General features: G+C 44.9%; 1 long non-coding RNA gene across 2 annotated transcripts in view; it reads left to right on the forward strand.

Moving 5' to 3' along the window:
* Nucleotides 1–15,428, forward strand: part of LOC127206598 (uncharacterized) — a 212,730-nt gene extending 197,302 nt beyond the window's left edge. For both annotated transcript variants that reach the window (XR_007832801.1, XR_007832802.1), the window contains exon 3: nucleotides 15,389–15,428. This is a non-coding gene — a long non-coding RNA (uncharacterized LOC127206598). The remainder of the gene's footprint in view (nucleotides 1–15,388) is intronic.
* The last annotated feature ends 1,236 nt before the right edge of the window (nucleotides 15,429–16,664 follow it).

A 16,664-nucleotide genomic window follows, 5' to 3' on the forward strand; every position in this document is an offset into this window, starting at 1 on the left:
ACACACATGCACACACACAAACACACACACATGCACGCACATACACACAGGCACACACACACATGTACACTCACTGGTATACACACCACAGGTGCAGATACAACATTATCTTTGACTAAATACTTATTTCTTATATTTTTAATTTTTAAAGAGTGTATGTGTGTGTGTGTGTGTGTGTGTGTGTGTGTGTGAGAGAGAGAGAGAGAGAGAGGTGAATGACGTTAGTATACGGGTCTGAAAGAGGATGAGAGGTGAATGACGTTAGTATACGGGTCTGCATGTGGATTGGTTCTTTCTTTCCATACTTACTCAGGCTTGGACAGCAAGTGCCTTTATTTCCTGAGCCATTTTTCTGTCCTTCACTAAGCACTTGCCGAGACCAGAGGTTTTGTAGAGACCCTGGGAGTCATAAGCCACCTTTCCCACTCAGTAGCTTTCCGTGTGGAACCCTGTTCTGAGTACATGGTTGTGGTCATCCTTACATACGTGCTCACATCTCACTGGATTCTCCGAGGTCCTTTATTCTCAACTTGAGAATAGCATTTTTACCAAGTGGCATCTGATTAGTACAGTGTTTACCTTTTCATCCCCAAGCCTTCATGAGCTGTGTGTTTCTGTGTGTTGACTCAGTCTCCCCCGAGCCATGCAGCAGAGAACAACACACTCAGATGTAAGGAACCGCTAGTAGACCCTTCCAGAATTTGTTGTAAAGTGGCTCCTTTAAATTTTTTATCTATGTGTTTGCACATATCTGTGTATGAGTTGTGTGCTTCGGTTTTTGTATTCATCCATGAATTTACTGTACCCTCTGCTTGTCTGCTTGTCTAACTTTCTGATTGACTTCAGGCCTGGAAAAACTCTTAATAGTGCGTCAGTTTCGGGGGGGGGGGTAGTAACAAATTTCTCATCTTTTGCTGGCTTGGAGCATCTTAATTTAACCTTTGTTTTGAAGGTGTTTCCTGTCCGTAGAAGCTCAATTCCTTGTCACTTTTCCCCTTCCATGTTTGAAGGGTCATCTTTGCCTCAGGTCTCTGCAGAGACACTCTGCTCCCTACCTTTCTTCCCACACTTAAGTGTCTTTTCCCATGCTACTTAAAGATTTTAATTTTTGCCTCTGCTGTTTTTGACCAGTTGGAATAGGTCTGAGATTTCCTGGTGTGTCTAGGTCTGCCTCATGTCCCATGTTTTTCTGCCTGTTGTTGTTGTTATTGACATTTTTGGTTTTGTGGGCTTAATTTTCTGCAAATTGGAAACTGTTATTTTATTTTATTTTATTTTAGGAAGCTTGATAATTTCATGTTAACTTGAAGATAAGCATGCTATTTTAACTTTCACACAAACTCTGGTGCCCCATATTTTGACCATGTTCCCTGGATGAGGAGGCCTGGTGGCACTCAGAGGAAGGACAGCAGGCTACCAAGAAGAGACTTGATACCATATGAGCATATACAGGGGGAGGAGGTCCCCCTCAGTCACAGTCATAGGGGAGGGGAGTTAGGGGAAAATTAGAGAGAGGGAGGAATGGGAGGATACAATTTGAGATGTAATATGAATAAATTAATAAAATATATTTAAAAAAGACATACACACTCTCTACTTATGGTGTATCCTAAACACTATTTTTATAGCGTTTCTGTGATGTTTTCACACACATATACATCGTGTGTTGTCTAAATCAGGTCTAAGATGTCTTTTTGTCCCTCCTGACCCGTTGTTTTAGACCCATAGATGTGCGAATCAGGTCAGGTGGCCTTGCAACCATGTTGACCAGCAATTTTAAGAGCTGTGAAATCTTCTGGTTCTTCCTTTGTGGTCTGTGGTCTGGAAACTTCCAGACTGTGCTCAGGAATATTGGAAGGGTCACCTGGCATGCTCCCCTTAAGAAAATCCAGTGTTCTGAGAACCCTGCCTTGCTCTGTTTCTTTCTCCCGTATAGGTTCATACTCTTCTTTTAAAAAATTCCATGTGTTTGTGTGTTTATGTGTTAGTTGGGTGCACTTGCCTCACATGGTGCACATGGAGGTCACAGCCTGAAGGTCCAGTCATCATGGTGGGAAAGTCATGGTGATGCCAGGAGTGTGGGGGCTGCTTGCACACATCCCATCAGCCCAGAAAGCAAAGCACAGATACCCCAAAATAGTTCCAACAGCTGGGGACCAAACACTCAAACACATGAGCCTCCAGGACAGTTGACACAAACCACAGCAATTTCCTAATTATGTGCTGTTGTGGCATCTGCAGGTTTTCTTCTCAAACACTGGGCACAATTCATAACTATTCTTATTCATGTGCTTATTATTCCATTTCCTATCTGCTTAGTAGCCTGTAACCTGGAAGAAGACGAGAATTGTACCTATTTTGAGCATCCTTGCATTCCTAGGCTCCGACAGATGGGAGATACTTAACGAGTATTTGCCTGGTGGTCATCTTGTAGGGCTGGGTGAGGTTGAAATGCATACACTGTAGGAAACAGATATGGACCACGCATTAATTCTAGTAAAATGCCCAATACAAGACTATGAATGAATGAAAGCCCCGTCTTCTCTACTGTACTTTTAGTGAAGCAAGTTTAATGTGAGGTGCAAACACAGTGGAAGTTTTGTGCTCAGCTCACCATTGCTGTAATGCTTTGGAGAGTATAGTTTACTGGCTCTGTCATTCTCTCAATTTAAGAATAAATGAACTGGGCATACTGGGTCACACCTGTAGTGCAAGCACTCGAGTGGCTGAGGTGGGAGGATCTTCTTGAGTCCCAGGTTATAGACTGAGACCTTGACTCTAAATTGTATACAACATAAAAATAAATGAGCATCATCCTTTAGTTGTAGAATTTGAAAAGCAGACACCTTCCTCTCCCTTTGCCTACCTTCCTTTTGTGTGCGGGTGTAGGATCTTATCCTTGGACTTCACCACTTTTGCCTTTCATCCCTTGGAGATGCATCTTGTAATTCCTTCATTTTCTTTTAGCTCCAGACTCACGTATTCAATTCACTCAGGACACATGACAGTTTCACTCAGAGATCTCATCTCTGCCCAGAAGCAACTCAACACAAGTCTTCAGCCCCATTAGCTAGAAAGGTGACCACAGTGGACACCTTGAATCAGCCATCTACATCTCTCTCCCTGGCATCTCCCTCACTGAGCTGCCATCTTCCCTCACAAAGAAGCTCCTTCATTTCCCCAAATGAACTCCTACACCCTTCCAGGTATTTTCCACGCTGCAGCCAGATTGATTTTTCAAAAACATACATGTTTCCCCTGCTTAAAATTCTTTAGTTGTGTCCCTCTGATATCACAGTAAAAAAAAATTCACCCAGCCTTTACACTCCCAAATATGCCTCCTCCCATCCTTCTGCCTCTTCCTGCCTCCATCCTCCCTGCCTCCCCATCCTCCCTACCTCCCCCATTCTCCCTGCCTCTCCGATCTTCCCTACCTCCACCATTCTCCCTACCTCCCCATCCTCCCTGCCTCCCCCACCTCCCTGCCTCCCCCACCTCCCTGCCTCCCTCATCCTCCCTACCTCTCCCATCCTCCCTACCTCCCCATCCTCCCTGCCTCCCCCATCCTCCCTGCCTCCCCCATCCTCCCTGCCTCCCCCATCCTCCCTCCCTCCCCCACCTCCCTGCCTCCCCCATCCTCCCTACCTCCCCATCCTCCCTGCCTCCCCATCCTCCCTGCCTCCCCCATCCTCCCTGCCTCCCCCACCTCCCTGCCTCCCCATCCTCCCTGCCTCCCCCATCCTCCCTGCCTCCCCCATCCTCCCTGCCTCCCCCATCCTCCCTGCCTCCCCCATCCTCCCTACCTCTCCCATCCCCCATGCCTCCCTATCCTCCCTGCCTCCCCCATCCTCCCTACCTCCCCCATCCTCCCTACCTCTCCCATCCTCCATGCCTCCCCATCCTCCCTGCCTCCCCATCTTCCCTGCCTCCCCATCCCTCCCTACCTTCCCCATCCTCCCTGCCTCCCCCATCCTCCCTGCCTCCCCCATCCTCCCTGCCTCCCCCATCCTCCCTACCTCCCCCACCTCCCCTTGTGGCATTCCTTAACTCCTCAGTTCCTTAACTCCTCCCTCAGAAGTTTCTCAAGTTCTTTAGTTCCCTGGCTGAAGCACTAAGCCCTTTTGACCTTTATTCTACAAGATTCCTGTCTGTTTGTAACTCACGAGTTTTTCTTACCTACAATGCAGAGTCAGGTTTCCTTGTTCCTACCATTGTGACACTTCCTCTTTATGGTGCCTCAAAACAGTAATTCAATAATGGCTCACCTTTAGTTGACTATACCCTTCTCTTAAGCTCCAGCAGAGCAAGGCCCATGTCCGTCTTGTTTCTTGTTAACTCTAGTGCCTGAATGGTATAAAATACAGTAATATTCCGTAAATATATTTGATTGGAGAAACCTTTGTCAGGTTGGCTGTCACATGCTTACCTCCATAAAGAGGAAAAGGCATCTGAAAAACGATATGTTAAGAAATTAACATATCCAAACATAGTATAAAGAATCAAAGTTGGCCTTGGTTCAGTCATTGTTTAATGGCAGCCTATACAGGAACAATTAACGAGAACTATGAGTCATTAAATGAAGAATGTTTGGAATAATGGGTATTTTTGGAAACCCCACAAGTTTATGTTAGATTCTAGAAGGGTAGGCAAGCAGTGAGTGGGCCAAGATATTCTGCATGAAGGGAGCTAGCTGAAGCTCCTTCTGATGGAAGAAGGAAGTCAGGGGAGACTGAGCTCTTGGGAGGAGCCACAGCAGGAGATGCAAGGCAAGTCTCGTCCCTGTGGCCAATTGCTGGGCAGTGTGGCTTGAGGTTCAGCAAGTTCCTGACATCTGTCTACCTTTGTATGGCCTTAGAGCATGAAGCAATGGAGTCATCATGAAGTCATGAAAGATTTCTAAAATGTGTACCACTGGATATGGACAAAGTTAGCCCAGAGTCCTGGCAAGAGGGACAAAAAATGTAAAGGAAGGGAGGAAGAAAGAGAAAAAAAGAAAGAAGCCACTTGTGGTGGTGCATGCCTTTAAACCCAGCACTCTGGGAAGCACAGACAGGCAGAGCTCTGTGAAATTGAAGCCAGCCTGGTCTACAAAGTGAGTCCAGGATAGTCAGGTCTAGCATACAGAAAAATCTCATTGTGAAAATACAAAAAACAAGCCAACCAAACAAGCAAACAAACAAAAAGCAAAATGAAAAGAAGAAACAAGAAGAAGAAGAAGAAGAAGAAGAAGAAGAAGAAGAAGAAGAAGAAGAAGAAGAAGAAGAAGGAGGAGGAGGAGGAGGAGGAGGAGGAGGAGGAGGAGGAGGAGGAGGAGGAGGAGGAGGAGGAGGAGGAGGAAGAGGGGGAGGAGGAGGAGGAGGTGGAGGAGGAGGAGGAGGAGAAGAAGAAGAAGAAGAAGAAGAAGAAGAAGAAGAAGAAGAAGAAGAAGAAGAGAAAGAAAAATGAAGGTCCCATAGTTGTCTTTGTGATCCTGTTCCAATGAGCCAAAGACGCCCATGCAGCCACAGCTCTGAAAGTTTCCACCATCTTCAATCAGTACCCCCGTCCACTGGTGTCACTGTGGCAAGCAAGCCCTTAGCTCCCGAGTCTTTGGAGGTCATACCAGATCTAAATGCTAACATATTACTAACCACTCCTGAGGAGCCCTGGAAGTGCCTCACCCCACATTCTAACACAGCCACAGTGAAGACCACATTTCCACATGAATTTCTGTGGTAACAAATTCTATTCAGACCTTGGCAGGATAAGTTGTGACTTATCAAAGATAAGGTTGGCAGAGGGCACCATATGCTAATGGTATGGATTGTTAATATGCATTTTGATGCCAGAGCAAGAATTTTGGAGATGTTCTTTTGGCTTATGGTCTATATGATAAAGAATCAGTTGGGGAGACAGGGAATAAACTTCAGGCTGAAGGCCAACCTCTACTTAAAATTACCTTGCTATAGTTAGAATGATTATGCTTGTGTTTAAGATCAAAGTGTCAAGGAGGAGGACCAGAATGTTTGGATGGACACAGGATTTAATTGTGGAAGTAGTTGATCACAGACTGGTCCCTACCTTGTCCTGTGAGGTCACAGAACCTAAACTCTTGTTCATTGAAATGTCATTTCCCCCTCTTTTGTTGGTGTGTTTAACAGGCATTTATAAAATCATTATATGTGTCTGGAGACAAAAGATGAAGGCAGGATCCTTGTATGTAAAGTCGAGAAAAAACCAAGATGACAATGTTATTGCATAAAGAATGAATGACTGAATGAAGAAAGAAAGAAAGAAAAAAATGCATGCTTTTTTCCTCATCGAATCTTAGAACATAAAACATGTTCTATTTAATCAGTTATCACAGGTATGTTTAAAATGGTCATTGTCATCGCCAGCTCATTGGAGTTCAAGTTAAAAACTCACACAGGATCCATAAATCCTGTCATTCCACAGAGCCCACTGCTGTCAGTGGGTATGGGTGACACTGAGCTGATGGTGTATCTTGGCAGATATCCTAACATCCACACAAAACAGCAACACAACCACAAAACACACCACCCCAGGGTAGCAGCTACTTAGAATTGAGTTGGGGAATTAAACAAGAGGTTTGGTTTCCACGGGAGGGCTCAGGGGAAGAAGAAGGATGAACAGGAAGGAGGAGTGCAATCAGTGTTATTAGACATGGATGCTGCAATGAGACCATGTGCTTTGGAAAGTTAATGCGTGCTAATATTTTTAAGGAGTACACATGTTAATGCTCCATCCTGTTTCCTCCATTTCTCTTCTTCCCATTTCAGTCCCTCGCCTGGTACCCAGCCGCCTTGCTTTCCCTTTGGGCCTTGAGGGCTGTACTTTGTTCTCTGTTGGCTTGAGCCTGGGCTTTGCACGGCCCATTGACTGTGAATGAAAGAAGGCCCAGATCCTCCACTTGCGGCTGCTCAGTCCTTATCTCTGGTTCACTGGATGCTACATCGCCTGCCTCTGCTCGCTCAGTTGTGCGCTTTTCTTCCCTTTGTCCTTCCCTGGACTGAAGCGCGCCTATTGTTTTGCCTCTGACCTTTAAAGGGAGATGTAATTGGACGGTTAGCAAAGCTTTATGATCCATGTGTGACGTGGTCTTTAACCTTCAGGCTTTTCTTTAGGGGCAGGAAAATGACATCCTGTCTTGACACCTATCAACTGTGCAGAGTGTGTGCCAGTTAGCTCTTCCTGTCTCTTCGCTCTTGGTGTCCTTTCCTCTTCAGCTTATCCTTTTTTTGAAAAAATATATTTTATTAATTTATTCATATTACATCTCAGTTGTTATCCCATCCCTTTTATCCTCCCATTCCTCCCTCCCTCTCATTTTCCCCACTCCCCTCCCCTATGACTGTGACTGAGGGGGACCTCCTCCCCCTGTATATGCTCATAGGGTATCAAGTTTCTTCCTGGTAGCCTGATATCCTTCCTCTGAGTGCCACCAGGCCTCCCCATATTTTGGTATGAGGAAAGACCGCAGAAGGCTACCTGTTTGTGTAATTTGCTTTCTCTCTCTAGTCACATGATACCCGGATAAGCTGGCATTAGCTGCACTTCTTGAAAATTGGGGCATGCCAGCATGCCTGCAGATCAGCTTGAGTCCCAAGGCTGCTGGTTTCACATGGTGACCTTTGATTACTTACTCCCCCATCCTTTTCAGCATCTTACCATGATGACCTCCTAGGCACTCCTGTTGTTCAACAGATCGCACTATTTTTTCTTTCTCTCTTGGCTGCACGCTGCTTGCTCTTTGGTGAGATTCCTGGCCACAGTGCCACCTTTTTCTCCCCTTCCACTTCAAGTCTATGTGCCTTGTGCTTCCTCTGCATAGCACCCATCATCTCACGTTTGCAAGTAACTATTAGCGTGCTTGTCACTTAAATCTGTCAACCTAACGAATTAAAAACAGCTCCTGACGATAAGCACTCCCTGTCCACCTATGTGGACAGCATGGTGTTTGAAACCCAGCATCAGGTTGGTGAATGCTCACTGTGTGGATGAAAAACTTAACAAAGGAAGGAAGTAGTGAATTCCTGGTGATTGCTATGCCCACACCTTATTCAGTTCTTGCCTTGAGTAATGAGCTCATAGCCACCCTTTTCCTTGGGTGATGCGGGCCTTGTATTATTTCAATTGTGAGTGGTCTGCAGGACTCTGTATCAAGGACCAATCAGCAAAAGTGGAAGCCAGGACATGGTGGTGGTGAGGGGAGGTATGGCTGACCACAGAAGGGCATCTGTGTGATCTGCTTCAGTAAAATGTGTACAGCAAAATCAGACAGAGCATGGGCAGGCAATAGCAACAGAAGAGAGTTCACCCTGAGAGGCTGGGGCACAGCTGGGGCAGCGCCTGCCAGGATAATATGCTGGAAACTCCTGGAGCCTCTGGGAGTCTGTCTCCGTGAAGAGAGGCCAAAGCCAGAGAGCTGCACTTCAGAGGCCAAGAACCAGTCGTTGGGGCTGTCAGAAGTGAGGTGGGTCCTCAGGGCGAGCCAAGCGGTGGGCTCAGGAATGAGAACTGGATGCGTGAACATTGACATGAGGCAGAAGCTCCTCTTCTGTCACTGAGAGTGAGAGCAAGCAGATGACAATGACAGCAAGGGCCAGATGTATGCTGGGAACCATGGACATGACTGTTTGTTGTCAAGGCGATGCTGGAGAGCCATCCTTGGGTTTCAGTTTTGAATATTCTAAACAGAAACACACACTGCACGTACCAAATATTGATCCCATAGCAAGGGTTGCATTTCTCTTTCTATACCTGTTACTTTTTATTTAAAATAACTTGCTATAAGGTGGCTTTGTGATCATTGCAGAAAGTTAGAAAATACATCAAAGCAAAGTGAAACTGAACAGAGGAGCAGTGCGTTTCAGCCATCTATAGATATAATGCTGATCATATTTCCTCTGAGATCTATCACTTTTCCCCCCAAGAGTAGGATTTTATAACATCCAGATGTGGTGCTGCACACCTGCATCTCAGCATCAGGCAGGGTGCAGTAGGTGGGTCCCAAGGGTTTGCTGCCAACTCTTCTAGCTGGATCTGTGAGTCCCAGGTTCTCTGAGAGAGATGCTGCTTCAAAGAGAAAAGAAAGAAAGAGAAGCTGAGGGAGACACGCAGCATCAACTTCCGAATGATGTACACACTTGTGAACACACACACACACACACACACACACACACACACACACACACACACACACGTCCACATATGTGCCAGGAGCTAGCCCTGGCAATGGCTAGGTCCCACAGAGGAGATAAGGAGTCAGTGAGGGGAAATGAGTCAGGCTTGGGGTCAGGGCGGTCTCTCCGCAGCCTGACTGACTGGCAGTCAGGATGCTCCTTTATTTACATAGTGCTCAGTAGGCAGGGATAGATGCATGTAGTTTCAAAACAAAGATCATATCACTTTTGTCCCTGGACACATGTTTCAACTTCCTCATGGTCATAAGTTAAGTCAGGACAGGACAGAGTTATCTTTTGCAATCCCTTCCCCTCATCAACCCCGCAACCTAACTTTTAAGAATCTAGAGGCATATTTTTCCCCAACATGACAGCCTGTTCTCAGACTGATAACTCGTGTGGTTTCAAGGGCACTAGACAGAAAGAAAACCTCCAAGCCAGCCTGGGAGATTGTCACGTACCAAGCAGTGTATTATCAGTGTTTAATGGTAAGATTTTTAATTGTCATTAGGCCCAGGAAAAGCCTGGGCCAAGGCCAAAGCTGCTGCAGTCATTACTCTATTTCTGGCATAATAAAATGTTTATATTCTATATACTTATAGAATTTATATGTCTAGCCGTGGTATTCTTTGGTTCCTTGGTCAAATGAGGAAGAGTGGCCTTGTATGAGCTAACTTTTCTAAGAAAGGGAGGTCTTAATACTTCATCCTTTAATCATTTATCTACACCATTCTTTGCCCTGTGTAGAGCAGAGATAACTCCAGCCAATTTAACTTTGTGGTTGTATCTTTTCCTCAAGGGTATAGCAGATGTGGCCCTCAATCATATACGCCACGTAATCACCTCAGCATAGAGTAGAAAGAGGCTTTTAATCTGATCTGCTGCCAACTCCCCTAGCTGACTGAATCTTGTTTACCTTTTAAAGTTTACTTTGTTCTGATTATCTTGTTGCTGAGTAAGTGCAGGGCAGATGTTTCAAGAGTATCTTGGAGTCAGAGCCTCAGAAGGAGGCCCCTAGCATCTTTATTTGAGTTACAACTTCCAGGGTGTAAGAAGACCTTCAAGTAGGCCAGATAAGGGTATCTCTCTAGAAGTAGCGGGGGCAGTACACTGAGGACGTTCCTGGAGAAGCTCAGAAGAGGTGCTCCAGGGAGAAGTCATAAATTATTCACAATACATTTCTCATCAGTCCAGTATCCCCAAGTTGCACAAATATTAAAAGCTCCTGAAGCATGCAACATGTGGAGATCAAGACCAGAAGCGAAAGATGACATGATGGTGACTGCATCATGTGGCTCAGCTTTGCTGGATCTTTGTCACGCAGCTGTGCTGGCTTTATGACTTTCGCTATTTCCATTAGATATGGCTGTGCCAAATGTACACATATGCACCCTTACACACACACATACTTTCACACATGTGCATATGCACAGGTATATGTACACATTCACACATGTGCATATGCATATATACTAGCGCACATATACACTCATTTGCACACATGCACATACAGTGTACATGTATATATACAAGTACACATGCACACACAAATGCACATAAACACACAAAGTACCCATGCACGCAATTGCACACATATGCATGCATAAGTGCACATGTACACACATACTTGTACACACCTAAAATGCACACACAGATACATATATACACACATACTGTACATACACACAAGCATATGTATACAATTACTTTCACACATGTGTATGCACATGTTCACGTGCACACACAGGTGCACACATACATATACATGCACATGTGTGTACATGAATAAACAAATGTGCACATATTCATGTGTGCACATGTGCATGTATATATACAAATGTGCCTCACACACACATATACACTCACATACATGTGCATAGACTTATACAAGAATAAAACTTTCCATGCCTTTTGCTAACTCCTCTTTTTAAAAATTAATTAGTTGGAGCCGGGCGTGGTGGCGCACGCCTTTAATCCCAGCACTCAGGAGGCAGAGGCAGGTGGATCACTGTGAGTTTGAGGCCAGCCTGGTCTACAAAGTGAGTCCAGGATGGCCAAGCCTACACAGAGAAACCCTGTCTCGAAAAACCAAAAAAAAAAAAAAAAATTAATTAGTTTACTTAAGAACTTTACATCCCAATCATAGCCCCTTCCCCCCTCTCCTCCTGGCCCCACTGTCTCGCCCTCTTCCCCTCTCCCCCCAGCACCTTCCAAGCAAGAAGGAGTGGAAAGTGACTATCATCTGAAACTTAATGTTCCGTTTTTGACACCTAGATCCAAACACTAGTGGAGCAGTAACACAGGAACTTATTTCACTTGAGGGTGCTGCCTTCCCAGTTGTCCGAGACTCAGAATAATGTGACCCTGTGTTTGAACACACAATCGGCTTGTATATGGTATGAAGGTTCTCACAAAAATCTTTGGGAGAGATGTAAGTTTATTTTTTTTTAAAGGGTGGCTTAACCAAACTATAAATGCACAAAGCATGAAATATTATCCTATGTATTTACTTTTACTAATTTGCAAAACTTGGCATGAGGAAGCCAGAAGTTTCCTGTGTGGTGTCTAGCCTGGAGGAGCAATGCCACGTCCTCCTTCTTCCTTGGTCTCTTCATTTGGCTTCTGGTCATGTGCTCCTGCACATCCTGGTCAGGCTCCTCCACGGATGAGCCTCTGTTTCTCTTGTGTAAAATAAGGAGATGACATAATGCCTGGACAGCAATTGTGTGACTGAGCTGTGAATTGCCTGCAGACAGAGACAAGGCAGCGTCCACGATGGTTTGTGGATCTGGCTGGCTGGGATGGACCATCAGTGTCTGTCTGTCCTGCCTAGCACTGGCTCTAGATAGAGCTGAACCAGTGAGTGTAGCTGATTACCCATACAGTGAGGTCTCGGAGCTGAAGGCAGAGGCTGACTGTTATCAGGATGAGATGTCTTCAACAGAAAATTGTTTTGACCTTGGACTTTAATAAACATCAATGTACTGTGTAAGGATATTTTAGCTACTAAAGGCGAATTCAGACATTATGAACTTGGAGACAAAAATGGAGCCTCTCATAAAGAACATTTTATTGTGCGTCTTGAGCACCAAGACGTGTATTTACACACTGGACCCTTTATTTGTTTTTCACGCAGCATGTGAAAACCATGTGAATCCATATGTCTCCCATAAGGCCTCCCATCTTGATGAGTGTTAGCCAGCCACTGATAGTCTTCAGGGTTGTAAGGGGAGAGGTGTTCATAAAAATCACGACTAACCTTTATGTTTGACGCTACTGCACACTAGCGTCTGTGTTGGCTGGACCATTCAGACTTGAGTGTGAACTCCAGATCCCCAAGCACAGCAGAAGGAGCCGAGTAAGATCCGGAGCATCAGTGCTTGAGTGAAGAGTGTGAACGAGTCTGTGTCCTAGCTGTAGGAGGTGTTCGGAATCTAGTCTGTCGTTATTAGTACTGTTTCCCAACTGGCCATAGTTTATAAACAGTTTTTTAAAAAGATTTATTTATTTATTATTATATATACAGTGCTCTGCCTGCATGTACATCTGCATGTCAGAAGATGGCATTAGATCACATTATAGATGGTTGTGAGCCACCATGTGGTTGTTGGGAATTGAACTCAGGGCCTCTGGAAGAGCAGTCAGTGTGCTTAACTTTTGAGCCATCTCTCCAGGCCCCATTATAAACAGTTTTATCCAGAATATTTTTGCATACTGTCATGTTTGAGACCCGGTTCCTTTGTGTGTTCCAGGCTGGCCTCAACTCTTGGCAATCTACCTGCCTCATCCCCTCTAGTCCTGGAATACAGGCACACATAGCCATGCCTGAATTTCTGGAGTCTGTTGTGTGTGTCCATATTCATATGTATACTGGTGTGTGTGTGTGTGTGTGTGTGTGTGTGTGTGTGTGTATCTGTCTGTCTGTGTGCACATGTGTGTGTGAAGGCCAGGGGACAACTCTGTCTTTCTTTACATATCATCTACCATTGCTAGGGACAGAGTCTCTTAGTAGCCTGGAACTCAGAAATCTGGGCAGGATGGCTGCCAGCGAGATCTAGGAAGTGCTGCCTTCCTCACCACGCTGGAGTTTCAGGTGCCCATCACCGCTCCTGGCTTGTTTGCGTGCACTCCAGGACTGGACTCAGGTTGTTCAACCTTGCTTGTGGGGCAAGCACATTTCCATTGAGCCACGCGCCCAGGCTCTCCCTGGAATCTTTGTCCTGATTTGAGTCTTCAATGATTTGCTCCTATTGGTCAGTTTGATGAGAGTCATCAGTGCCGAGGACAGGTGTAATTTATGCCCAGCAGCTTTATAGAGGGAATTCTTTTTAAAATATTATTTAACAGTTTCATAATTGTACTTCGATCATAGTCTCCACCTCCCCTAATTCCTCCCAGATCTCAACTTCCCTGCTTACCCAACTTTGTTCTCTCTCTTCCTCTTTTCTTTAGCTATTACTGTGACATGTATAGTAAAGTATATAAATAAATACAGCCTGCTGAGTCCATTAATAGTGCTTTATGTACATGTTTTCGACAGCCAATCAGAAGGTCATCCCTGGGGAAGATTGAGCCTCTCTCTGAGCAGGCATTAACTGCCTCTGGTGTTTCATCTAGGGTGGGGGCTTGCCAGCTCTTGTGTGTGTTGGCATATCTGCCAGTGTTGTCATTGCTTGGGTCTTCTTTAGGCGACCATATCGTAAAGATTTCATGGGTATAGCGTCTCTGCCCAATGGGAAGATAGAACTTTGCAGTGAATGTCCTGGTCCTCTGGGATTTACATCTTTTCCTGCTCCTCCTTTTATTTCTCTGAGCCTTTGGTGTGTGAGTTGTATGTGGATGTAACGGTTGGGGTTGGGCCTTCTATGTTTGGTCATCCTCTACGTTTTGACCCGTGTGGCTTTCTGTGATGGTTCCCGTGCGCTGCACAAGGAGCTTCCTTGGTGAGGGTGAGGGCCACACTTGCCTGTGGGTTGAAAGAATACCTGTTTGGAATGCAGGTAGAAGCCATATCGGCTTAGAGGAGTGGCAGTTAAGTTTTTCTCTAACTGGTTCCTTTCGATCCCTTTCATGGTCCGGCAGGCTGGCTAAAGCACCAGAAAGGAGGCACTCATTGGAAGGGCAGCATCCCTCCCACACACAGCCAAAGCCCGCATGTACCCTTGAAGGCACAGGCTGCCCCCATTGCCGAGGGAAGTTCCATTAAAGCTGACGACAACACTCAGCGGGGTTAAAGTGGCACCGCTGGTTTTCAGTCACAACTTTCAGCCCCCACACTGTCTGTTCTGCATGTAATTAGAGGATTTAATGCACGTGGAGTTTTTCATGTCTAATGACTCTTCTGAGGTTTAAACAGTAGCAAGTAAAAAAAAAAATGAAAGGCCCCATTTTCTGATGATGGATTTTAGTACGTGTGTGCTAGAGTCTGTACAAATCATTTCTGATGTACAAGGCATGATGAAATTGAGAGAGTTCGTGGCTTCATTTCCCCGCTCACTGCCAAACCTCCTCCTAATCTCCCACCTCTGTGCAAATTTTGCTAACTTAAGAGTGGATGTTGATTATCCACATCTGGGAATGAATACAGCCACCATTGCCCTTAATAGAGTCAACCAGACAGGAGCTGCTGGCATGACTGCACAGTTAGGCCTACAGTGCTGTGTACACTGTGATGGACATAGCTATGGCACATTGCTTAAGGGAATTACTGCTGCTCCAGAGGACCAGAGTTTGAGTCCCAAGAACCATGTCAGGTGTCCCTCTAGCTCCAGGCCAGAGTCTCTGCAGGCACTTGAGCGCAAGTGAGCAGATGTGTACACGTAATTTAAAAATTTTAAAATGAATCTTTAAAAAAAATCCATGTCATACAATAGAAGAGCGATTTATGTAGCATTTACACTGTTATTGGTAATTCACTGGTACTATAGGTAATCTATCTATATATATTATATATGGGGTGATATATATTATATGCAAGTGTTATACCATTTTTTATGAGATCTAATACCACAGATTTTGGGATTGGACAGAGTCCTGGGGCCAGCCTCCTGAGGAGGATGAACAGCTGAGGTGGATCAGCTGCCCCACTGCCCTGTTGTTGTGTGTAAACACTCATGGCGGGGATCTCTGTGGGCAGGAGAGTGGGTATGGAGTTCAAGCCATAAGCTCTACACATAAACGTCTTTGCCCTTTGTGCTTTTTCCTAGAATCAACAGAGATTCCTCCTGAGGATGAGGACTTTGGTGAGTCAGTCTGAGCACTGAGTTAGTCTGCGAATCTTTCATGGTCGCCTTTTCCAGTAATAAACATGCAATTCCTTAACATCTAGGGATGACTACATGTTCACTCAGGGAAGGGAGCCCTTCTCCGGCTTCCTCCTGACATGAGTCTCTCACTGTGCAGGCATCTGCAGCCACTATGATTGTGTTACTCTCCCCCTTCCCCTCCCTTCCAGTTTCTGTTCCAGTTTAGGTCCTTGGCCATGCAACATGTCTTGTTAAAATCCCTTTCCAAGGGTGATCTTCACCATCAGACTTTGAAGAGTACCTCACTTAGCCCTTTGTGTGACAGCTGGCTCTCACCATAACTGGCTACATACAGCTGGGTTTTGTACTAGAACAGTGGGGTGCATATTGACAACTGGGGCCACCCCCAGAATATGAAATGCAGATCTCAGAGCCTTCTCCAGGCTGACTGAGTCAGACCCTCTGTCCTCACAAGACTCTCAGAGGCTAATGTGTCACTGAAAGTCTGAGCGGCACTGAGTGCAGGAGTGTGCTGCCTTTGTACACTCTCCCTGCCCCCAAGATACTTGCTGTGCCTTCTGGCATTATCTGGACCCCAAATTCTTAATGAGAAGATTGGGTGTGAGGTATGAATGTTAACATCTATTCTATCAGCATTCTGGGAAATAACAAGTCTATTCACTATGGTGAGGGAATAAATGTGCTAATTAACTTGACTTAATTTTTATGACGTATTAATATACTAAAACCTCACATTTTTACCAAGTAACAAACATTTGTCTATTAAAATCGATACAATTTAAAAAATATGATTATATATACTTTTTTCTGCCTCTGCTATCAAAGTTCCTTTATTGTCTCTTGTGCATTTTATCTATTTCAATTCTAAATTTTGTTCTTACACTTAAATAGCATTTATAGTTTCAGATTTCTTGTTTTGGTCCTCTATGATCCTGCAAGGTTGGAGATCAAACGTTTAGAGGCTATTTTATGAATTTTCAAACATTAAGATTGGGATAAATCAATGAGAGATGATAACTTGGGCAAAAATAGATGCAACTAGAAGCCAGTAAAGTATTCTGACTTAAAATGTACCATGAGCCAAAATGTTTTACTTTTCAGTAATGACTGAAGTTTTGTTTTCATTCATAAATCTTACCCTCTCAATTAAGAGAAAGCAATTAGGTCTATGATAAAATCCTCCTCTTTCCGACAAGGTTTTTGAGATAAGTGAACC

Source organism: Acomys russatus, chromosome 23 (assembly GCF_903995435.1).
Source record: "Acomys russatus chromosome 23, mAcoRus1.1, whole genome shotgun sequence".
In the NCBI taxonomy this organism is placed as follows: domain Eukaryota; kingdom Metazoa; phylum Chordata; class Mammalia; order Rodentia; family Muridae; genus Acomys; species Acomys russatus.